We start from the raw sequence: 25,072 nt of genomic DNA, 5'->3' as shown, positions 1-25,072 counted from the left end.
TATAATGCAGAAACATAGATGAAACGGTAAGAATGGATCTTGTGGGAGCAGATATGCTAGTTTGCATGTATTTTTTTTTTTATTTTGAATGCTTTTATCCATATATATAGGAAAATTCAATCATAGATTAAAAGGTTAGTGAACTTGAAATTAAAGTATAACACTCTAACTTAACTAACCTACTTATGCTCTCCCCATATGAATGCTCCCACAAGATCCATCCTTCTGATGAAACAACTTTGGTTTGCTAAATAGGTGCTTATTAATGAAAAATTAAGGTAAACATTTATAACTCCACAACAGGGTAAGCTGCTGAGAATATAACATAACTACAGTATATATACAGTATATCAAAGTTGCTGTGTGTAGCCTATCTGGAAAAAGGAACATGGAGACCCAATATTCACGAATTGCATGACAGTGATAGGAATTAGTATGTTTATTTCATATTTCTAGAGATTTTCAAGATATGCAAATATAACTTTAAGGTATTTATATGAAATACAATTGATGCCTGTAAATTACAAGAAAATAAAGTTTTTCGAGTTGCTTTTGATATGTTTTGCAAGATAGCTTCATTTCCATTGCAATTACTGTTGACTTGGTTAGGTAACGGTTGGCATGGTTATGGTACTGCTGATATGGTTAGGTTTACTGTTGACATGATTAGGCTACTGATGTACAATGCCAGGCAGGTTAGGCTGGTTGTTGGGGTTTCAAATGGCAAGAATATTTTGATATTTTTTTCTAGTCGAAAATCACATATAAATATATTTTCTTTCCGCTTAGAGGCGTCCACCGTATTGTAAATATTTTCCAATATTTATTTCGGAATAACACTGCACCAACATTCAATTTTGCTTTGGTCTATCTTATTTCTTCATTTTCTCTAAAAGTCATCATGTACTTTGTAACAGATGTAATGATTTTATTACCTTTCCTTATTCTGAGGAAAGCATGGAAAAATCAGATGGGGAAAATCATTTTTCATCCTATTGCAAACCACACACTGGGTGATGATGGCTACGCCCACTCATGATTTGAAATTGAATGCCCCGCTTTGTGCAAAAAGTAAAATAAACAGAACTATGGGTTGTCCTGGGTGTAACAGACGATGTAGGCAGGTGCAATGCTATCTACAGCCATCTTCATTTCATGCCAGGTACTAAATTGTATGCGGCCGATGCGGCTGTGGCTTGAGCTTCCCATCTTTCATGTATTGTCTTTGACTATAGGTATAGGTAATCATGTTCCAGCTGGTACGTATCAGCGGAAACGGGGATTTCCCGAATCCCGAGTGTGACGTAGTTGTCAAAGTTATCCTAGAATCCTACTTTCGACGTGAAGTCTTTTATAGTACTGATGTCTTGACGTATTACGTCCTTAACGAGGGATTAGGTATTATCTTCAGGTAATTGCACGTTCATTTTGTTAGTTAAAAAAACCACTGTCATGTACCTAAATTTTGTAGATAGGTAGCTACCTAGTAGGCTAACCGCATTCGCTTTCAGTTTGTTTGGAGTAGCTAGGTACGTCACTTGTCAAGTCACTGATTAACCTAGGTCTCTCTCTCTCTCTCTCTCTCTCTCTCTCTCTCTCTCTCCTCTCTCTCTCTCTCTCTCTCTCATTTGTTTTGGATGATTTCTATTTACTAGTATTGTTTAGTATAGTAGGCTATAGGTATCCTACCCACCGCATAGCTAACTAAATTTGGGTGCTACCCTTAGCCTAACAATTTTTGGTTCATTCTATAGAAGTAGCTACTAGGTATAGCTAGTAGGGTAACTCAGTCAGGTGTGGAACCCAACCTTGGGGATTAGCTACCTACTAGGTAGTTGCAGTATAAGTAACCCTATTGTAAGCATACTGTAACTTGGGCCTGTTTAGACTTTGTTAGTAGAAAACATAATGTAGCTAATTATGCTTTGTTAGTAGAAAACATAACAATGTAGCTAATTATGCTTGATAGCTATGATGACCTAGGATTACCTACCACTAGGATAGGACATTCCCTGGTCTATGGTTTGGCAGCAGTAACTTGACAAAGGTTACCCAAATGTTGGTAATTTTTTTTAAAGGTTCCAGTTAGCGATTTTTGCGTGAAAACCCATTTTGGAATTATTATGCAAAAATGGCAAGAAAATAATGGGCTAAACAACCGAGCGGCTGTATAGCAGCCATCTCTTGGAACACAGCTAGTAGTACTTCCCAAAAAAGCACTTGAATTAGGTATGCCATTATTTCGTAATTTAGGAGTAACTAAACATTTACTTCAAGAGGAGCGTAGAGATCTCTGTGTGCTACCTGGATGGGCCATAGCTCTTGGCTGATGCTCATGGCAGCGAATTAAAGTACATTTTCAGGAAGGTGGTGCATTCTGGGAGAGGTGGCTGCTGTGTCGCCGCTTGGTTCTTTACCGTAGGTTACAGTTTTGCTATGTTAGCTATGGAGGAGGGACCAGCCAGTATTGTCTTGCCTTCATAATTCATAATTCTCTATTATTAAGCATGTGCACAGGTTATGTATTGAGAAGAAAGTTTTTGTTTTGATGTGTTTTACCCAAGAAAAATATAAATTACATTTTGGGAGATGGCTGGAGTCTTCCAAAAAGTAACCCAAATGTGTTGTTATCTAACTGTGAATGACATTTACCATCCTGTTGGACACAAGTGACTTTGCCACCCTCAGAATCTCTTGACTTGCACAGCCTCACCAAGGATGATATGGCATACCTCACTGGATGACCAAAGGCCCCTTTAGACCCTTCACCCTTTAAATTTACTTCTTCATTTCAGGTTTCAGAAAGATTGGTGTTCCATTTTATAGGTAGAGCTATTCTTTTGCTGGATTATTTAATTAAAAGTCAATTTACACACACACAGACCACTTTGTCTATTACAATGTTGTAGGAGTACCTACATTATAAGTAGTATTAGCTGTCCTCCCTAACAGAAAAAAGTATAAAATTTCTTCTGTCAAACTAAATGGAAAGGAAGCTTAAATAATTAATGAATCATATATTAAACGTTGGAAAATTAATGTTTAGTAAACAGTCAAATAGGTTTCCTTGTATTCTAAATTATACTTTTTAATTCAAAGAGCATTATCACGGAGGTTCAGTTTGTTCATAATTTTACTTGAGGTTTGTTCCTATATGAATATAAACCTGCCTTTACTTGGGGAATTACCTTCAGTGCAAGATGGAGCAGGCTATTCTTAAGCAACAAGGTTTTTTGGTAGTTAACTACCAATATGATGGGCAAGGAATACCTTACCACTTCCAGCTACTGAGCAATACATCCACTTGCCTTATAGCCTTGTTCAGTAACAGGGGTACTTTTCCTCCTCTGCCTTATGTTAGCTGGCTGTTCTATGCTTCACTTTGCTTCTGATTTTTTTCATGCAGTTGTTTCTATTGTGATAGTGTGGATTTTTGTGTATTTGGATGTTGTATATTTGTGTATATTTTTTGTCTTTTGGTCATGGATAAGCATAACCAAACCCAAGAATCGTCTAAGCCTGTTGAACAGCAGTCTATAAGTTACGCCTTGGGGTAGGGAAGTGTTGCAATTGCTTCCTTTCCCCACTTGATATTGACCAGCATTGTTTGCATAAAATGCCATAAATGCAAATGCTCCTTTGCTGATCCTTGTGACGAGTGCCATAAAAGGTTGCTTTTTGCTAGGAAGAGGAGATATAAAAAGAAGGCTGCTTGTCCATCCTTGGAGAGAGATTCCCTTCAAGGAAACAAGGAAGTTCCCCTTCTCTTCCAATGTGACTGCATCATGCTGCTACCTCTTCTAAGGTACACTCCAATGCACTCTCCTGTTGCCGAACAACAGGAAGTCTGTTTTGGAGGGCGGGGACCTATCATGATATTTCGGCGGCTTCCTCTGTTTGCTTGGAAGGGGAGGAATCCTGCTCAGAGCAAAAGAAGGCAGTCCCTTCTAACCTTCTTTTTCAGGACTAGGTGATATCCAGATGTTCACGGAATTTAGGGATCTTTGGCTCTCCCTAGGTCTCCCTGGGGAGCCCTCATTGCAGGTCACTCATCTTAATGCGTTTAAGGTGCCTCCTGCCACCAATGCATCAGTAACTGGGACTTTGCCCTCGGTTACAGTGTCGACGAACCAAGTCCATGTCCATGGCTCCCACGATTATCCGTCATTCTCCGATCCTGTCGACATCCACTTCAAAGGATCTTCAAGAAATTTTGATTGAGAAGTACAAGAAGTAAAAGAGGAGGCACTATCCTTCTTCATTACCTTAGTCGTCATTATTGTCTTCATCTCCTTCCAAAGGTCTCATTCTGTGGATAGACCGGAGGAAGGAGAAGGTTGCTTCTCCCAACTGTAAGAAGGCACCTAGACTTTCCCATGTTCTGTTTTCTTCTACTGAAGAAGCAGTGTATTCTCTCGCTTGCTTTCCAGTATCTCTGGACAATGGTACCATTTTGCTGTTCTCTTCAGATTCCTGCTGTGTAGGAGCAGCTTGGGTAAGCTATGTCGTGGCTTCCACGAGTTGAGTCTAAGGGCGCTGGTTTCCTGTGGCTGCAGACCCCCAAGGCACTGATACCGGACATTGCCAGTTACCTCCCAGGTCTGGTAATAAACCTTTTGCTGCACGAGTAACCAAGGATTTGAAGTGCATGCATCTCCCAGACCCATGCCACCGAAAGTTCTTCTGCCAGTGGTCCTATTGACCCGTGTGACTGCAGTAAGCACTTGTGGTCCATGGGTCGGGGCACGTCCTATGGGTTGAGTGTGTGTGTGCAGCATGCAGCCACTGCCCAAACCCCTGCAAAATCTGTACCAAGGTCCCGAAACGGTGATGCTGACTCCCAAGTCTGCTCACCTGGGAAAGCACCAAGAAGGTCCGCCGTTCAATCGTCTCCACACGTACAGGCCTCGGCCTCAAGAATTATTGCATGTCTTTGGGACAGCACACACATGCATGCTTGATTGCTCTCATATTCGCGTAAGTGGACCTATTCCCCCCCCCCCCCCCCCCCCCCCCCCCACCCCCCCCCCCCCCCCCCCCCACCCCCCCCCCCCCCCCCCCCCTGACCCCCCCCCCCGGATAGCTTCTGGGTAGTACGTTCGAGTGATGGTATTCATTCTCCAGGAACAATGCTTTATGTTTGCTCGACAGGATATGTTCTCCCAGACCTGTGCAACTGTTATGATGGGTTGACAGCCATTCACAGGCTTCTTTTCCTGTCGGGACTTCGCCCTCCGGCATTTCTGTGAAAAGTGCTATGCACCTCTCACCTGTTCCATCTTCTTCCTGGAGTGAGAGGGGCCCCAGAAGTTCTGAGGATGGTCTCTCTCCTGCAGAGAGAGGGTCAAGAAGACTGTGAATTGGATGGGCTGAAAGGTCCTCTTAGCAAGAACCCAGGCTCCCCAAAACTGCAGCCGTCTCATGTGGAGACTGTTAGACTGATTCATCGGTACAACGATCTTGGGGAAGAGACCTTGCCTTCCTGTGACATTCATCCTTCAGGTTTCGAAGCATTTGTTGGATCCCATAAGGAATTGTAACCTTTGTTTGGACTGCCTTGGTCAAAGGTTACCAATTCTGTCCTGGACCAGGTGAACTCTCTTGTTTTTTAGCAAGACATCTCACTCTGGTACAGTTGTTCCTTCAACCTACTTCCTCCACCTCTCCCTCTTCAGAAGAAGTTTTACAAACCCTTGGAAAGGTTGATTCCGACTGCACAGGTGTCTGACCCAGACCTATTTTGTCTTGGACCTGCTCTGTGCTGAGGATATCTCCCTCTCATACCAGGAGTCTGTGACACTGGAAAGTGGTAGGGTGTCCCTTGCCCCTCCCACTGGTAGTTAACTACCAAACAACCTTGTTTTAGGATAGCCTGCTCTAGCTTGTGCTGAAGGTAATCCCTTATGTAAAGAACTCGGGTTTGTATGTTAGGAAAAATACCAATTACATTTACTAGTACTTAAAAATTTGTCATTTTTGATGTCTTGGTGCATAATTCTTTGTGGGTGGGGGTCCCATTTGCCTATGCATTCTTAAATTTTGTGGTGCAATCAGTAGTTATGACTGCCATTACATCTGGAACCAGAGTTAGTTTTCCTTTTTCCCTTGGGTAAAAAAAAAATTGGCTTGAATAGTAGAGGCAGATTTTTAACTGTATCTGTGGATAGGCTTTTCTTAATATAATTAAATTTCTAGTGTGATGTATTTCTGGTGCTTTGACAAATAGGACACTGTGTAAACTACAGTATATACCCCATGTTTTTTTGGGACAAGTAGGTTTAAGTTAGTTGCCCTATGTTTCATTTTATGTATCTGTAAACTTGAAAATTTCATATATGTAATTACTGCAAAGAATAATCATCTGTTATAAAGTCAGGTTTTACAAAGCAGAATTGGTTGACTACCAAGCATTTTCTTGTATTTTATTACAGTGCTGGTGTTCATAAAGAGATTAAATAATATTCTAAGGGGGTGCACTGAGCCAAATTTTTGGCCGATACTGATACCAACTTTAAAAGCCGATACTTATACCGATACCAACTTTTAAAGCTAATACTGATACCGATTCCAACTTTTAAAGCCAATACCGATACTTGCTACCTCCATATTACTTTTAATTAGAGAAGTATATTGTTACTAAAATCTTTCTTGTTCTCTGGTTATCGTATATTAATGTTCAAAAGTTGAAAGGTCATATGATAGGGTTATATAAACTGCACTTGTTAAAATAGTACCCATCCAACAGTTTGGCAATGACTTATTGCTGATAGAAATAGACACAACTATAGTTAATTGAAATTAGAATTACAATAATTGTTAAATAGTACACTGTACAGTATTAAGATACTATGTATTCTGTTTTTAAAATATAAACAATGAACCTATATGCAATGATAGGCCTATATTTAGTTTGGTGGGCTTTGTTAATATACTATATACATTTCAAGAAGCCTAGAAGGGTTTTAAATTCCTATACTAATGACAAAAGTATTGGCGGGTATCGGGCAGAAATTCACCGATACCAATACCACAAAAACTAGCCCATACCACGGATACCGATACTTGGGCACATCCCTAATGTTGTGTATTATAGAGAAGGGTTATTTCTGAGACACAGGTTACTGTAATGCTTCAGGCTTTTAGTTAATGCCCCACAACTAGTTGACGTTAATACTGTAGTATACTATTTGTTAACATTTGTTTACACTTGACAGGTTTGGTTATGCCATCCTTGTAACAGGTAAGTTAAAGTAGTATTGCTTTATTAAACCAGTAAAAAAATCCATTACTATATTAAAGAAAAAGGAAAATATGTACAGGGTATATATTAAAAGTAACTCATTTGGTTCCAGTCATAACTGTACTTTTTGTACATTTTCCAGTGAAGTACTATAAATTAATGCTGTAGTAAGAGACTCTGCATCTTTGGGATCAACGGATGATCTCCCGTGTAGTAATTCAGATGTCTTTTTGAGTCCATCAAAGGCTTGAGGTAAAGTTAAATATATGAAGGTCTTGAATAGCTTTATTTTAGCCGTTGCCATTGGTAATATACATAATATTGAAATGGGTAAAATATTGCAGAACAAAAAAATGAGTTGTTCCGACACGGCAATACGAAACCTTCGGTCCTTTTACAATAGGAATGGTTACTATCGGCAGCTGGATAGGTCGTAAGCTTTCGAACAAGGGGTTCGGTAGTTACTGCTTGTCCGACAGGCGCGCGCGCGCGACTGGGAGGTAAACAAATCACTTTTGCTTTCGGCCTCACAGTGGATGGACGTGTGTGTTCGCTCTCTGCCCGCTGCTCGTCGTTTGCTTTCTAAGGTTTGGTTGTAATTGTGTATGAAAGAGTATTGTAAGTACAATTATTCTCTTTATATATTAATTACGGCTTTCAAGTGAATAATGATGGAATCTCCTCGCCTCGCTACCCCAAGGAGACTTTGCCCGGGTATCGAAGGGCGCAAATGCGGGAAGTTTAGATCGTTCCCGGAGATTGACCCTCATATTTAGTGTGCTCGGTGTCGGGGGCGCGAATGAACCCCGTGCCGAGCCCTGTGATGTGTGTAATTGACTGGTCGGGAGGCGCAGTGGACTTTGTATGAGGGCAGGAGAAGCGAAGGCCTGCAAAGGAGTCGTCGGGAAAGCTCTCCCGCGACTCCTTTGGTGACGGACACTTCGTCTTCTTTCCTGCCGCCCACCCGCTCAACTTCCACGTCTCGCGCCTTCCCCTTCTGGGGGGGGGTGTCTAGTCCTTCTCCTCTCCTGACGTGTCGAGTGTGGAGGAGGGCGCTGGATACCCTGACGTCGAGTTGTATTCTGGGTCCTCTATCCGCTCGTCTTCGCGCGAATGCGGGAGTAGAGGATCCTTCTAATCACCCGACTTTTGCCTCCTCAGTGCGGTTGCCGTGAAGGATGACCTCGGACAAGGTTGTGGGCATCGTTGGGGCTGCAGGGCGTGCCGAGTGTCCAGGGGTCTGCTCTATCATCTGGCTGGCTCCGTGGCGGTTACTCATGCAACGGTCACAACCACCACCACGACCCTGACAACACCAGGCACTACGCGTCACCTCTCACCTGGTGTACACCCAGCACGCGGTCTCTGTAACACCCACAACATCGGTGCAGGGGCCAGTCGCCGTAACTCGGGGGAGTGTGATGCCGCCACCTGGGTTTGGTTTGCCGTGCTGCCACGGACCGGACGTTCATGTGACCCGAAGTAGCTCGCCCCTGGACCTCCCACCGGTTGCCGATGACGTCTGTGCCGCTGGTTCGACCATCTGTACCGCCCACACAGCCTGCCGTACCTGCCGTGACCACCGCTGCTGTTCCTGTTCCTGCTCCTGCCGTCTCGACTGCCGTTCCTGTGATGCTCGCACCTGCTGATGTTGTTCCTGTTCCTGGCGCCGCTGCTCCGATGCTGGTCTGTTCGGACAGGTACGTCCGCGGCCCTGTTGCTTCGCAAACACGCAAGCCCACGCTCCGTCCTCGGATGACAAGAGCTGCCGTCGGTCCTGAGGAGGTGACGAAGAAGAAGAAGAAGAAGGAGGAAGGCCCCCCCCCCGGTGTCGTCGTCGTCTTCATCGTCTTCTTTCGTCGTCGTCGTCGTCTGCCGCCTCTTCCCCTTCTTCTTCTAAGGCTCCCCCGCCTAAGAAGAAGAAGGTCGCCTCCCCCCCCCACCCCCCCCCTAAGAAGTCTCCTTCGGGAGCTTCTAAGGGCCCGTCTCGCTCTGGTGAGACGGGGGGTTCTTCCGCTGGTCGCCCTGCTCCTTCGGGAGCAGGACCCGTCTCTTCTCCCGCAAGGAAGAAGACTACGGGGACCAGAGGGGTGCCGGCTAACACCGGCACTTCCTCCAACCTCTGTTAGTGGTTCGTCCACGCAGCAGGATCCGGCTCGGCCGCTCGTTCGCGAGAGGTACCGAGTGTACGGTCGCCTACCAGCGACCGTGCAGCCAGGAACCAGACCTCTGAGTCCGCTCAGCGTCAGGTTCACGGCACGGAGCGGAAGACTGGTGACAGCGCTCACGCGACTCTCACCAGACCAGCTCTCGCTCTCACGGCGAGCGGCTGGCTACCCAGGGCGGACGTGACGGTCCCATGACCGGCCACGGGCTGAGGCTGGGAAGAGGTCCCCCCAGTTCGCCGCACCAGCCACGGCTGTACCAGCGAACTGAACGCACCGTGAGGATACGCCCACCGATCTCACCGTGACAGTGGAGCTCGCCGGTCGCCTGACCGTCGCTCTCACAGAGAGCGATCGGGTACGGCGACCAGCACCAGCTCCTCTGACACACGAGACCGGGGCCGCTGTTCTCGGTCCAGCCGTTCTCCACAGCGAGACGGCTCGACTATGGTCTGCAGCTCGATCGCCACCGCGTTGGTTGGGCGATCGCCTGCAGTCCTCCAAGCCCGCTGGTTCTGCCAGTGAGACGAGGAGAGAGCGTCAGGTCTGCCTCTCCCATACCTTCAACCTCCTCGGGTTACACCGGGAGGGGCGAGGTATTGAGGAGTGATCGTGAGGGGTGCGCCCCTCAGGATCCCGCCACGTCGTCGTACGTACCAGGCTCAGGTTCTCGGACCAGCCAGGTCGTACGCACAGGTGGTTGGAGGAGACCGAGAGGGGGCTGTCGCTGCTCCTCTCCTTGAGGGAGGAGGGTCTCGGGAGGTACTCCTGTTTGAGGGACTGGACGGTCCGACTCCACAGGATGCTATCACGCCCGAGATCCAGAGGAACTTTGCCGAGGTTATTGCGCTGATTCGTCAGCACAACGACCTCGGGGAAGGATCGCCGCTCCCACCATCCGAGCCCACGTCCCGGCTCGAGTTCGTTCTGGGGTGGCCCGAAGCGGGAACCCCAGACCGACGGTGGGTTTGCCGCGTTCCGAGCTGCGGACTCAGTGCTGGACCAGGTTGAATCGCTTGTCTCCGGACAAGACGGTTTTCGCTCAAGTCCGGCAGGTCGAGCAAGCTGCTTCCACCGTCCTCTGCTACGAAAGCGGCGGTTTTTACGTGCCATCTGAAGACCCGATGCCGCCAAAACAGGTGAACCCGGAGTTAGCTAGGTTGACTCCGGGTGTGTCTCTGCAACAGCTCCTGTCCGAGAACTTGTGGTTCTCGCAGCAAGAGGCACTCGGCCTGGAATCTACCGCCATGGCAGCTTTCCAGGCCGTCTCCTGGCTAGATCTGTGGTCCCTCACAGTATCTAAGGTCGCAGCCAACTCCGGGGGAATTTCTCCCGAAGATGACTCGGCCTTCAGGAGACTTTGCCAGTCTGGGGGAAGAGCCATCTCCTTCCTTGCCCACCAGACGGTGAACCTGTGGGCCAACCTGGTTCTCCGACGAAGGGACGCTGTCCTTACTCGGGTTTCCAGGGCGGCCGGGCGTGAGGCGGCGTTGGGGCTTAGAAACGGACCTTTACGGAGTTCCACGTCTCTCTTCCCAGGAGAGATGGTGGACGCTGCGGTGGACAGACGACGCACTGATGACAGTGACCGTCTGGTTCACCAGGCAGTCTCGAAGGCTTTCTGGGCAGCCTCGGACTGCGGCCAAGTCTAAGAGCTCGGCTAGCGCTTCCTCGGCTGCTAAGACGGTTGCTGCGTCGAAGCCCCGAGGAATGACTCTGTCTTCTTCGACTTCTAACAAGGGGAGCCGTAACCAGCCCTCCTCCCAGCCCTCCTCATCCCGTGGAGGCTCTGGGAAGAAGTCGAAGAAAGGGGGGAAACGCTAGGGACGGCGTTCCCCCTCACCTGCTGCCGGAAGTGGGGGGGTGCCTGGCCAGCCATTGGGCAACTTGGCAGCGCTACGGCGCCGAGACCTGGATTGTAGATGTCCTTCGGGAGGGATATCTATTACCCTTCGAATCTCGGCCACCCCTCACCTCCAACCCGGTCCAACAGCAGTCGTACGTTCCAGGGTATCGAAGGACGTAGCACTCAGACAGGAGATCAAGACATGCTGAGCAAGAGAGCTGTAGAGATCGTCACGGATCAGTCACCGGCTTTTACAGTCGACTCTTCCTGGTGGAAAAGTCTACGGGAGGCTGGCGCCCGGTGATAGATCTCTCTCCCCTGAACCGGTTTGTTCGCCAGACCCGGTTCACGATGGAGACGGCACGCTCAGTGCTCGACTCCATCAGGGAGAACGATTTCATGCTTTCAGTGGACTTGAAGGATGCGTATTTCCAAATACCCATTCATCAGTCCTCCAGAAAGTACCTCCGCTTCATCCTCGACGGGACGGTGTACCAGTTCAGGGCACTGTGCTTCGGTCTCTCAACCGCCCCACAGGTGTTCACGCGAGTGTTCACTCTGGTGTCTGCTTGGGCCCATTCGCACGGGATACGTCTGTTGAGGTATCTCGACGATTGGTTAGTCCTGGCGAGCTCCCGCTCGCAGTTGCTACAGGACAGGGATCGACTGCTCGAGTTCTGTCGCGATCTTGGGGATCGTTGTGAACTTCGAGAAGTCCGATCTCGAGCCCAAGCAGAGGATGAAGTACCTGGGTATGCTGATCGACCACGGTAGCAGGGCGAGTCTTCCTTTCAGACTAATTCGCGGATCAGCAGATTCAAGGAGGCAGCCAACCAGTTCCTGTCTCGGCAGGAACAGGTAGCTCAGCGATGGCAAGTCGTGATCGGACCACCTGTCGTCACTCGAGAAGTTAGTCCCTCACGGGCGTCTTCACCTGCGGTCTCTTCAGTGGAGACTAAAGAGAGTTGGTCCACAGGCGACGGATCCCCCAAGCTTTCCAGTGTCACTGACACAGGAGGTGAGGCAGGACCTAGCCTGGTGGCTCGACGACAGGAACCTCTTAAGAGGAGTGCCACTGCGCACTCCCCCCCCGGACATGCAGCTGTTCTCAGACGCATCGACCCGAGGGATGGGGCGCACACCTGGAGGAGTTGCTGACTTCAGGAGTGTGGGACGAGAACGACAAGCACCTTCACATCAATGTTCTGGAACTCAAGGCAGCGTTCCTCGCTCTCCAAGAGTTTCAGGACCGCTTGATGGGACACTCAGTGGTGTTGATGTGCGACAACACCGCACGGTGGTGGCTTACGTCAACAAACAGGGGGGCCTAGTGTCTCTCCGTTGTACCAGTTGACTCGGCAGGTGCACGAGTGGGCTCAGGCACACTCAATAGAGCTGTCGGCACGCTACATTCCAGGAAGAGGAATGTAGTAGCAGACACGCTCAGCCGTCGGGATCAGGTGATAGGGACCGAATGGTCTCTACACCAGGACGTGGCGGTAAAGGCTCTTCGACCTGTGGGGGCGACCAGTCGTGGATCTGTTCGCCACCGGCACAACAGGAAGCTCCAGGTGTTCTTCTCGGCCGTGCCGGACCCATGGGCAGCTGCAGAGGACGCTCTTCAACACCCGTGGGACAACCTCTTCGCCTATGCCTTTCCCCGTTCAGCCTGATTCGCAAGGTGATCAGTTCGAGCGCTGGTCACCCCGAATCTCAGGATGATCCTGGTGGCTCCCAAATGGCCACAGGCCATTTGGTATCCGGACCTGCTGGCTCTTCTCGCAGGAGAACCGAGAGAGATTCCCCCTTGGCACAACCTTCTCGCCCAGCCACACGTCGAGCGGTACCACCGAGCAGTCCAGTCCCTACGTCTTCACGGCTGGCTGTTATCCACCATCTCTGGCGAACGAGAGGCTTTTCTCGTAGCGCAGCAACAGAGATGGCGGGAAACGTCCGTCAGTCCTCTGCAGCTGTGTACCAGGGGAAGTGGGCCGTCTTCTGTGGTTGGTGTCGTAGACGGGGTCTATCTCCTTCTCAGAGGCCCCACTTCTTCAGCAGGTAGCGGATTTCCTCGTTTTTCTTCGCCGAGAGAAGCTCCTCTCAGTCCCCACAGTTAAAGGATACAGAGCCGCCTTGGCGCTCGTCCTGAAACTGAGGGGGTTGGACATCTCGAACTCGTTCGAGATCTCCTTGCTTATGAGGAGCTTCGAAAGGTCTTGCCCACACCAGGGAACTCAGGCCCCCTGCGTGGGACGTGACTCTCGTCCTTAGGAGTCTGACTCGAACACCGTTCGAGCCACTCCGAGAGTCGTCAGACAGGGATCTGACCCTCAAGACCCTCTTCTTGCTGGCCCTGGCATCGGCGAAGAGAGTAGGGGAACTTCATGGTCTTTCCTATGATGTACGACACTCCAGGGGATGGGGATCCGTGACGCTCGATTTCGTCCCGAACTTCGTTGCGAAGACTCAGAAACCTTCAGTCCCTGATGACAGGTTCGAGTCATTCACGATTCCCTCCCTATTGGACTTCACCGATAATGATAGCGGATGAGATGCTGCTTTGTCCTGTGAGGGCGCTACGGCGCTATCTGAAGAGAACTCGACACCTCAGGCCTGAGTGTCGACGCCTCTTCGTTAGCACCGGGGTCACCAAGAAAGAAGTATCCAAGAACACTCTTTCATTCTGGCTGCGTGAGGTCATCAGGAGGGCGTATGAGGCTGATGGTAGTGACGACATCCGTACGTCCCGTCCGAGAGCTCACGAAGTCAGAAGTATTGGCCCCTCGTTGGCGTTTCGCAAGAACTTCTCCGTGGCGCAGGTCCTGAAGGCAGGGGTCTGGTCTAACCAGACTACCTTTACGTCCTTCTACCTTCGGGATATTGCCCACAGGTCCTTGGATACCTTTTCCTTGGGACCCGTGGTGGCTGCCTCAACAAGTTGTGTAGCTAACCCAGACCCTCGCAGGCTGAACAGCATCGAGTCCTGGTGTGACTGTGTGGATGGCATGTGTGAGTGAGTGAGTGACTGGCTCTTCTCCTGTCCCCGTTCCCGTCTTTTCCTTCCCTCTACCTGTGGGCAGAGGGCCATGGTCGTCACTACGCTGGATGAGGACGAGATGCAGGTGAGCTATATGACAGAGCCCCATCCTATCCCTTTCACTAGGGATAGGAGCAGAATCCATCCACCACTTCCTTCTACCAAGGGGGGGAAGTGGATGCCTACAAGAGTCAAACCCATGACTTTATATTTGCTCCTGTACAGGAACAAGTTCTTGCATTGCTGGTACGAAGAGATAACCCTGCATGCCTCTCTTAGTACTCGGTCCAGAGGTCTGACCATTGATCCTGCGGTGCACACCCCGATCAATCGGACAGAGGCTTGGATCCCTCCCTCGCTCTTACGACCAGGGAGGCTTCCAAGGTTGGGCGAACACCAGTCTGTTCACAAAAGACTCAGATTCCTCCCACCAAGAAGTGAGTCTTCCTATTGTAAAAAAGGACGAAGGTTTTGTATGCCGTGTCGGAACAAATGACAATTTGTCCAAAATTGCATTTTTCCTAACTATACAAACCTGAGGTCCTTTTACACATAGCCCCACCTCATGCCACCCCTCACTCTGCAGTTTTTGCTTGGGCCAAAGCAAAAGTGATTTGTTTACCTCCCAGTCGCGCACTGCGCGCCTGTCGGACAAGCAGTTAACTACCGAACCCCTTGTTCGAAAGCTTACGACCTATCCAGCTGCCGCTAGTACCTTCCTATTGTAAAAGGACCTCAGGTTTGTATAGTTAGGAAAAATGCAATTTTGGACAAATTGTCATTTCCATACAAGTGACAAAGTTATTACTTTACAAATTACTTCAGTCTTGTGGTTGTTGCAATGACTAGTTTTAATGCCCCAGCAGGCTCCAGACTGTCCGGGTGGGTCAATCAAAGAATTTTTCAAGGCATATCATAGAGACCATTGCGAGATGTAGAAGTCGATTTTCTCTCTTCGTCTACGAGACGTAGGGGTCTTTTTTTCTAAAGCTGGTTTCTCAGGCATTAAGGGTGCTGGCTGGCTACTGCCATTTTTTAAGGACAGAACTTTGGCATTCATACCCCTTAATAAGGTGACTTGGAACATCTCCATACCTCATATGATTTTCGCCTTTGACCTTAGGTTTTGTGACGCCAGTGCAATTTATCCTGCTAATAACCATTTTCCAAATTTTATCTCCTCCCTTGATACTTAAGACCTGAGATTACTACCATATAGAGATCTGATGTAGACCTACAATCAAATTAAGTTTTTTTTTTTTTCTAAAAAGTTATTTTTTGCTAGATATGAATTTTTTCATTATGGTAAAAAAATATAAACCCTATAAATCAGGAAAAAAAATTTTAAGAAAAAAAATTGGAAAAAAGGGCTTCATTTTATTCTTCTATAATGTCTTTCTAAGTTATATACCAAATTTCAATGCTATAGCTTTAAAACTAAGGGAAAAGATATACTTTGAAGGTCAACAAGTATAGTTTTGAGATACAGTGATTCAAAGTTTTTCTTTGTATTTTTACAAAGACAATGTTAATAAACCATGATTACTGTGAATTTTATATTCCTTTTTTGGTATCGGTAAACCAGAACGATGTTATTTATAACTGTTATTTATCACAATTTAATCATAAATGAAGATCCCTTTGCTGAAAGATCGTAGACTGGGGCACTGCGTCAGGCGAGACAGGGCTCTCCTTCTTACGCAGCACCCTCTCTCACTCTCTCCTACACTAACTCTGCTAATATCACCGATATTATGATCTTCTGAACTCTTTAATAGAGCGAATTTTCTTTTGTATGTTAGCAAGATTTTTGCTTGTCTTTTCCTCTTTGGCATGATGAAATTCTTTCTGAAATAAAGAAAAACAGACTGATGAGCAAGCGAACATCAGAGGTGAAACTCGAATGTGCACTCTCATGTTTCAGCTCACACTGAAGGCCATGTAAGCGTACCTTCCCATCTTGTGACTCATGGAATCTCTACAGATGCCATTGCTCACAATTTGTTTGATAATAATTATCAAAATTAACCCTTAAACGCCTAAGGGGTATAATAAAAATCGTCTCCCGTATGCCGAGGGGGTCTCGAAGTGAGCGCCGAAGCAAAAAAGATATTTCTTTCAAAAAATCACAGCGCGCTAAGTTTTCAAGATTAAGAGTTTATTTTTGGCTCCTTTTTTTGTCATTGCCTGAAGTTTAGTATGCAACCATCAGAAATGAAAAAAAAAATTATCATATATAAATAATGCGATAGTATATGATAGTGCAAAAAAAAATTTCATATATAATTGTATTCAAATCCCACTGTGAGCAAAACGGTTAAAGCTAATGAGTTAATTTTTTTGTTGTTGTATTGTACACTAAATTGCAATCATTTTGGTATATAACACATTGTAAAACGGTCAAAGCAACACAGAGAAAATATTATCACAAAATGATGCATGAATTCGTAATGCGCAGACGTAAATTTTTTTTTTTTTTTTTAAATTCACCATAAATCTAAATATTGTTCTTGAGATTTCCAATTTGTTTCAAAATGAAGATAAATGATTGAATATTACTATACTGTAAGAGTTTTAGCTTACAATTGCAGTTTGTTCATGCAACTTACCTGACAGATATATATATAGCTGTATTCTCCGAAGTCCGACAGAATTTCAAAACTCGCGGCACACGCAGTGGGCGGCCAGGTGGTAGTACCCATTCCCGCCGCTGGGAGGTGGATATCAGGAACCATTCCCATTTTCTATTCATATTTTTTCTGTCGCCGGTCGGTAAACAACTGTTTACAGACCTCCGCCTCGGATTTTTTGGATTGACTCGTTCTAAGTATCTGGATTGACTTTTGGTTATTGATTCTGGATTGTTGGATTGGCATACGCGATAGTGGACTGTTTTTTTATTTTGGATTGGCTTTTCTGTGAACGTAATGTCTGGATCAAGAGCAGTGAGTTTCAGAGTGTGTGTGAAGAGTGATTGCAAGGTGAGGCTACCTAAATCATCGGTAGATCCCCACACAGTATGTATGGGGTGTAGGGGGCATGTATGTTTATTGGATGATCGGTGCAATGAATGCGAAGGTTTGACCGATGATGGATGGAAAGTGTATGATTCTTATCGGCGTAAATTGGAACGCGATAGGATCAGGAGGGCTTCCTCCAAGAGCGGTTCTTCGAAAGGTAAGGGAAGTAACATTTCACCTGTATTAACACCAGTAGAATTTGTTTCACCTAATCCTGTGTTGTTGCCTGCGGGCCCTGATTCTGTGTCTGGAGAAGGTAATGCCCTTTCTCTGACTCTAGAGTCGTTACGCACTCTAGAATCTAAAGTGTTGGCCTTGGAAACCGGCTCAATTAAAGTGTGTGATCGTGCCCCATAATGCCTCTAGGCCTAGACCTCTATCGGACTCCCAGGACTCAGGGAGTGGATATGTCGAAAGCCGCAAGAGGGTTACGGGGGCTCCCCACCGATCTGGCGTCCGTTTGGCAGGACCTGTTGTTAGTTCCCAGGCTGCCAAGGAGCGTGCTCAGGCTTGCATCCTTAAGGACTATTTTTCGTCCTCCGAGGCGCCCTCCCCGCGCAAGGGGTGGAGCGCTCGGAGAGACTCGCGTCCTTTGAAAAGGACTTTTCCGAGTGAGGACGCTTCACGTCCTCTCTCACCGTTATCGTTGCGGTCTTCACGTGCGTCGTATGACACGTTTCCTCCGCAGAAGAGAGGTAGGACGTCATCTGAGGATGACGCTGAGAGGCGCTTCTTTCGCGCTTCGGAGAGGCAGGTAGCTGTACCTGTGAGAAGGAAGGAGGCGTCCCCTCGCCCCTCGTCTTCTCGCAGGTTCAGCCCTTCACCTCCTCTAGTTTCTTCACCAACGAAGAATATTCTTGTGTCTCTTCAAGACCAATTGTCAGCTTTAATGGCTCAGAAGACTCGTCCAGCAGCAGTCGAGCCTAAGCGTAGGAAGGACGTCAGGCTGCCTGTCAAGAGGACGAAGCAGTCCCCTTCTCCTTCTCCTCGTTCGTCTCTGTCTCCGCTTGCTTCTCTGTCGGAGCTTCCTCGATCTCGTTCTACTTGTAGGAAGTCTCGTGGACAGGACGCTTTTCTTCCCTCTCGACGTCCTGCTCAGGACGCCTTTGAGGATGCTCGGCAGGACGCCTTGGAGGACGCTTGGCAGGACGCTTTTGAGGACGCTCGTCGGGACGTTTTGATAGACGCTTTGCCTTACGAGAAGGCTTTCGAGAGCGCCCAGAAGGACGCTTGGAAAGCGAAAGCTGGACGCTTTAGCGGGAAGCGTAAGGACGCTTCTCTAGAGCGAGTTAGAGTAGCCTCTCTTGACGCTCAGCGCTGTCAAGACGCTCTTCGTTCTTCAAGCGCTAAGGATCGACAGAAGGTCGGTCGCATTGAAGAAGCTGCTACACCCAAACCTCGAAGGTCTTTGTTGAAGGCTAGACCTGTTGGGCGCACGCCCTCTCCAGAGGAGCAGTCTCCTTTGCCTCTTAGGGAGGAAGGAGAGCTTAGTAGTCCGGCGGACTCAGTTGAGGAGGAGCAGCCTTCGGTTTCGTCTGTTTCGGACTATAAAGTGCTGGTACGACTGCTACGCTCGTCTTTTGGAGACAAGTTCCAGCCTGCAGCTCCCAGGTCTCCACCCTCTCAGTTTTCGTCATCAAAGTCTTGCAAGGTTCCGGAGTTCGTGGAAATGAAAACTTCGTTGTCCACCAAGAGGGCTTTTAAGAAGTTGCAAGATTGGATGGAACGTCGGAAGGATCAGGGCAAGTCGACTTTCGCCCTTCCTCCTTCAAGACTCAGTGGGAAAGGTGGCATCTGGTATGAGACCAAAGGAGAAGTAGGAGTTAAGATCCCTTCGTCATCCCAAGGGGACTTTGCTAGTCTGGTCGATGCTCAGAAGAGGTCCCTTTTGTCGACTGCTAAGATTTCATGGACGCCTACGGAGATTGACCATCACATGAAAGGACTGTTAAGGACTCTCGAAGTCTTCAACTTCCTAGACTGGTGCTTGGGAGTCCTAGATCTTCAATCTAGGAGTCCTGACTCGTTAAGTCTGGGGGAGCTGTCCAGTGTGTTATCCTGCATGGACAAGGCCATCAGGGATGGTTCGGAAGAGTTAGTGTCTCACTTCGGCACTGCTTTTCTTAAGAAGAGAGCGCTGTTCTGCAACTTTACGGCTAGATCAGTTTCTACAACCCAGAAAGCGGAGCTTCTCTTTGCGCCTCTTTCGAACCATCTCTTCCCCCAGACTATGGTGAAGGACCTGGCAGTTAGCTTACAGGAGAAGGCTACCCAGGACCTCTTGGCCCAGTCTTCAAGACGTCCCGCAGTCCCTACTACGTCTTCTTTTGGACGACCACCTAGGAAGGTTAAACCCTTTCGTGGGGCTCCTCCCTCGAGAGCTGCTCCTCGAGGGAGAGGGCTTTCAAGAGGAAGAGCTTCTTTCAAGCCAAAATCTTCTAAGTGAAAATCAAGTCCTTCAGACGCCTGTCGGAGCCAGGCTGAAGTTCTTTGCGGGGGCGTGGCGAGAGAGAGATACAGACGCTTGGTCCCTCAAGATAGTGGAACAGGGGTACAAGATCCCCTTTTTGGACCCTCCTCCTCTATCCACAACTCCCAGAGATCTTTCCCCGTCATATCAAGGGGAGAAACGTCAGATTCTTTTCGATCTTTTAGATCAAATGATCGAGAAAAGAGCGGTGGAACAGGTCTTAGACCTGGGGTCACCAGGATATTACAACAGGCTTTTCCTGGTACCAAAGCAGTCGTCGGGGTGGCGTCCAGTCTTGGACGTGAGCAGGCTGAATCTTTTCATAGAAAAGAAAAAATTCAAGATGGAAACGCCTCAGTCTGTTCTAGGAGCCTTGAGACCGGGCAACTGGATGGTGTCCTTGGATCTACAGGACGCATACTTTCACGTTCCAATCCACCCTCTTTCAAGAAAGTTTCTGAGGTTTGTGTTAAAAGACAAAGTTTGGCAATTCCGAGCCCTTTGTTTCGGCTTAAGCACGGCTCTGATGGTATTTACCATGCTCATGAAGAACGTAGCGAGATGGTTACATTCTGCAGGGATAAGAGTATCCCTGTATCTCGACGATTGGCTAGTCAGAGCATCGTCAGAAGAGAGGTGTCTGAAGGACCTTCAGTTCATGTTAGCCTTGGCGAGGTCCCTGGGACTTCTGGTCAACCTCGAAAAGTCACATCTGACCCCAACACAGTCCATCGTGTATCTGGGGATTCAGATGGATTCAGTGGCTTTTCGGGCGTTTCCGTTCCAGGAACGACAGCTGCAAGGCTTAGAGAGAGTTTCGGCCTTCCTGGGGAAGGAAACTTGCTCGGCGAGGGAGTGGATGAGTCTGCTGGGGACCATTTCCTCGCTGGAGAAGTTTGTTTCCCTGGGGAGACTACACCTCAGGCCCCTCCAGTTTTTCCTGGCAGAAGAATGGAGAGTCAAAGAGGATCTGGATGCGACCTTTATGATCACCGAATCGGTGAAAAACCATCTAAGATGGTGGTTAGATCCTCGGAAGTTTCGAGAGGGTTTGTCCCTAAAGCTTCTGAGCTCCGACCTAGTGTTGTTTTCCGACGCCTCCGTGTCGGGATGGGGAGCAACACTGGGAGGGGAAGAAGTGTCAGGCGCCTGGAGGGGGGAACAGGTGTCCTGGCACATCAATGTAAAGGAACTAGCGGCGGTTTTCCTGGCGCTACAGTTCTTCCAGCAAAAGGTTGCAGAAAAAGTTGTCCAAGTCAACTCGGACAACACCACGGCCCTTGCGTACCTAAAGAATCAGGGAGGTACACACTCCCGTCCTCTATTTTACTTAGCGAGGGAGATTCTGCTGTGGGCAGAGGCGCAAGGCGAATCAGGATCCTGACGAGATTTATCGCAGGAGTCCAGAACGTCAGAGCAGACCTTCTCAGCCGACAGGATCAGATCCTGCCGACGGAATGGACTCTGCACCAAGAGACTCTGTCGGGAACTATTGGAAACTTGGGACGGGGGTCCTTTAGTCGACCTATTTGCGACGTCGAGGACGAAGAGGTTGCCTCTTTATTGCTCCCCTGTGTTGGATCCGGGAGCAGTCGCTATAGACGCTCTGCTCTGGAACTGAACGAACCTGGACCTGTATGCCTTCCCGCCATTCAAGATCATGGGGGAAGTCATAAGGAAGTTCGCGGCATCGGAGGGGACGAGGTTGACCCTGGTCGCCCTGATGTGGCCCGCGAAAGAATGGTTCACGGAGGTAATGTCCTTCCACGTAGACTTTCCGAGACGTTGCCCTGGAGGAAAGATCTACTCAGACAGCCCCACTTCGCAAGATATCACCGAAACCTCTCCGCTCTGGGTCTGACTGCGTTCAGACTATCGAAAAGTTGGCCAGAGCGAGAGGTTTTTCTAAAGCAGCTGCGAAAGCAATCGCCAACGCAAGGAGGGCTTCATCGAGAGCTGTTTACCAGTCGAAGTGGGCTTCCTTCAGGGCATGGTGTAGAGAGGAGGGAATTTCCTCTTCCACTACCTCTGTGAGCCAAATAGCCGATTTCCTGCTATTCCTAAGGAATGTGCAGAAGCTGGCAGTCCCGACCATCAAGGGATATAAAAGTATGCTGTCAGCAGTCTTCCGACACAGAGGCCTAGACCTTACTGACAACAGAGATCTTCACGATCTCTTGAGATCGTTTGAGACAACCAAGATACCTCAGGCGAGGCCTCCTTCATGGAACTTAGATTTAGTTCTTAGACTTTTGATGTCGAGTCCTTTCGAGCCTCTCCATGCAGCGTCTCTTAGGAACTTGACGAAGAAGGCTCTTTTCCTAACTGCTCTGGCGACGGCGAAGAGAGTTAGCGAAATTCAAGCCATTAGTAAACAGGTGGGCTTCAAAGGTGACAATGCTGTCTGCTCTTTGAGTCCCACTTTCTTAGCGAAAAATGAAAACCGGCTAACGTGGCACAGAGCTTCGAAATTAAGGGTATGACAAGCCTTGTGGGCCAAGAACCTTAGAGAGCCTTGTGCCCTGTCAGGGCTCTAAAAAGTTTTATGTTCGCAAGACAAAGGAGGTATGAGGTCCCTCAGATAATCTGTGGTGTTCGGTAAAAAGACCCGATCTACCATTATCCAAGAATGCTTTGGCTTTCTTTCTGAGAGACGTGATAAAGAGGCTCATTCGTCTTACCAGAAGACCGATTTGAGCCTCTTGAGAGTGAAAGCTCACGAGGTCAGAGCTGTCGCAACCTCGCTTGCCTTCCAAAGGAACATGTCGATCAAGGACATCCTAGACGCCACCTTTTGGAGGAGCAATTCAGTATTCGCCTCACACTACTTAAGAGATGTGAGAACGATATACGAGGACTGTTGTTCTCTTGGGCCATACGTTTCTGTAGACACAGTCTTGGGGGCTGAAGGTAGCTCTCTCCCTATCCCTTAGTTAGGTTTAGGTTAGTTTTTAGTTGTTGTGTTTTTGGTTGTGGTGAGTTTTGTGTGAAGATCTCCCATCTCTTAGTTTAGTGTTCAGGGGGTCTTGGATAGTTGGTCAGGTGGTGGTCAGTTGCTTCGTTGCCCTCATATGTATGGCTCGATGGTCTTGTCACGTTGAGGTCACGTCCCCATTGACAGAGCATCCAGAGCGCACCAGCACTACAGGTCTCCACCTGGCTGGCAACTCTGATTAAGCACAAGCAGGCTTAAGTGACAGTAATCACAGAGTCTACTTTGCTAACAGGTGAGGAACCAAGGTGTACATCATCTACTTAATTTAAGTTTCCTACAAATCCTATTATGTCTCTTCCCACCATCCGAAGATGGGATTCAGCTATATATATATCTGTCAGGTAAGTTCCATGAACAAAATGTTATTGTTATAATACAATTAAGTTTGTTCATACTTACCTGGCAGATATATATAATTAAGTGCCCACCCACCTCCCCTCAGGAGACAGTGGCACTGAGAAAATATGAATAGAAAATGGGAATGGTTCCTGATATCCGCCTCCCAGCGGCGGGAATGGGTACTACCACCTGGCCGCCCACTGCGTGTGCCGCGAGTTTTGAAATTCTGTCGGACTTCGGAGAATACAGCTATATATATATCTGCCAGGTAAGTATGAACAAACTTAATTGTATTATAACAATAACATTTTTCGACCATTTCGGACGAGTTAAAGTTGACCGAATGTTGAATTTTTTTATATATTTTATTTATATGCAAATATTTCAAAAATGAGAAAAAGCTGCAACCTTCAATTATTTTTTGTTGTATTCTGCATGAAATTGCGCACATTTTCATATACGTATAAAACTCTATGAAACACCTAATATGAAATGGAACAAATATTCCGAGAATGGGATGTACGCATTTCAGAGATTTGCGGCGGAGAATCCGCGCTCGAAGGGAAGGAAAGTTTTATTTTAAAATTCACCATAAATCTAAAAACACCCCAGTAAATTTCATAATAAAGCTAAATTGATCTATAAACAATGAAATACTTCAACAATTTGGACCATTCAATACCTAACTTAATACGTACTGCTAATATACCTGTAAATAAAGTGTATTAGTGTACATGGTATACAAGAAATACTGTACGTACATACGTACGTATGTAGTAAAATGTGGAAGCTTACCTTTCGAGTGAGGCTATCTCTGAAAGTAGCGACAGAGGAGGACAAACGGCAGACACGTACGTACACTTAACTTTATGAAACATAAAAAAATGTAAGGAAAACTTAAACTAAACAAAACACATTAACAAAACTGTAACACTTAACTTTACAAAAAACTAAAAAAAAATTTTACTTTTTTATATTTACTTTTTTTTTTTTTTTTTTTCAATTCTTCACCACTTTCAACTTTTTTTTAAGTATCACTTGGTTCTTTGGTTCTTCCTTTTTGCCTACTACTCCTACTAAAGGCCTTTAAAAAAATAACTATCCAAGGAAGATTGCTTCTGCCTACTTTTGACAATGTTCCTGAAATGACTCAGGCAAACGTCATCGAACTGTGCAAGCATACAACCTGTGTAAGCCCTTTTTGGGTGGTTCTCTTTTCTTACGAATGATTGCACCTTATGAAAAGCAAGCTAGAGCATCCTTAATTCTTGAATTTCTGCCATTTGTCAGTAGAGTCCTCGTCGTCCTCCTCGCCCCGCACCCTGCTAGAGCAACCCCTCTTGAAACGAACAAATTTATGGTTGGCATTTACCTCCAACTCCTTCAGGTCATCCGTCGTAAGCTCCTCTTGGTGCTCCTCGAGAAGGTCATTGATGTCATCCTCGTCAACGACCAGCCCCATGAACTTGCCGAGTGCAACGATCTCATCAAGATCTGGTTATGAAACAGTTTCAGGATCGTCAACTGTTTCTGAATCTGCAGCACCAGCTTCGCCCACATCGAATCCCTCAAAGTCTCGGGCGGATACGGCATTAGGCCAGAGTTTCCTCCATGAGGAATTCAAGGTTCGCCCCGAAACTTCCTGCCAAGCTTGGTTAATGAGTCGGATGCATATTATGATATCGAAATGCTCCTTCCAAAATTCACGCAAGGTGAGATTTGTGGTATCAGTGATGTCAAAAATTTTTTTAAAAAGATGTTTTTATGCATTCAACTTACCTGTCAGATATATACTTAGCTATAGACTCCGTCGTCCCCGATAGAAATTCGAATTTCGCGGCACACTCTACAGGTAGGTCAGGTGATCTACCGCCCCGCCGCTGGTGGCGGGAATAGGAATCATTCCCGTTTTCTAAGACAGATTTTCTCTATCGGCCGTGACAGCAACATTGTTGTTGTT

The 25,072-nt window shown here is 47.4% G+C and overlaps 1 pseudogene; it reads left to right on the top strand.

Annotated features, from left to right (window-relative positions):
* Nucleotides 1–1,834: 1,834 nt before the first annotated feature.
* Nucleotides 1,835–25,072, top strand: part of LOC135224257 (uncharacterized) — a 218,359-nt pseudogene continuing 195,121 nt past the window's right edge.

The sequence above is a fragment of the Macrobrachium nipponense genome, chromosome 10, assembly GCF_015104395.2.
Source record: "Macrobrachium nipponense isolate FS-2020 chromosome 10, ASM1510439v2, whole genome shotgun sequence".
Classification (NCBI taxonomy): domain Eukaryota; kingdom Metazoa; phylum Arthropoda; class Malacostraca; order Decapoda; family Palaemonidae; genus Macrobrachium; species Macrobrachium nipponense.
Note: the sequence above shows the minus strand (reverse complement) of the source record. Positions and strands in the feature narration are given on the sequence as shown.